Genomic DNA, 768 nt, shown 5'->3' with positions numbered 1-768 from the left:
AAGGAAAAAATGATTTCTTTAAAGAACGTAGAGGTTTACCGAGCGAATTATCCCGACGGGCACCTACGAGCCCAATACGATAGGTCCGTAGAATTTTGAATATTTAATGTGGGTCCAACGCCCACGTTAGTTTAAGAGACTCCGTTGGAGTATAAATTTCAGCGGCGTAAAAGTTAGAATGCCATGTATAAGTCCTAGGCCGAATTGGGCCTTAATATCATACCAAGGGAAATCTAGGAAGATAAGATTTTGAAGATTTAATAAATTAATCTTTATTATCCTTTAGTAAAGGAAAGGAATATATGCCTTATGGAAATGGTTGGATTTTCCTTCATAAGTTGCTAAAATAAAATAGCAAATAATAGTTAATCTCACACTCTTAATGGGTGTTCAGTTTCAGAAGAAAGCAAGAGACTAGGCTGATAGGCGAAAAAGGGATTCCAGCTTTGAAAATCAAGTAAGTAGGAATCTCGCCTACAGTATAAATAGATTTTAAAGTAAACAGTACACATGAACTATATATGTTTGAGTACATTTAATGTTATGAATGCTATGCTATGTTATACTACATACACTTAGGCAGTACACCCGAATTATATGTGTTCGAGTACATGATATAGTATGCTATGCTAGGTCATATTGCATACACCTTAATAAGTCAAGAGGAACTTATAAGACTAATCTCAGTTGAGTGCCGTACCAGCCTCCACAAGGGAGGTAACTCAAGCTCCACAAGGGAGAAAAAAAAAATAATAATAATGATGTCCT

This window comes from Morus notabilis, unplaced genomic scaffold, assembly GCF_000414095.1.
Source record: "Morus notabilis unplaced genomic scaffold, ASM41409v2 Scaffold1309, whole genome shotgun sequence".
Lineage (NCBI taxonomy): Eukaryota > Viridiplantae > Streptophyta > Magnoliopsida > Rosales > Moraceae > Morus > Morus notabilis.
This window is presented reverse-complemented; position numbering follows the sequence as displayed.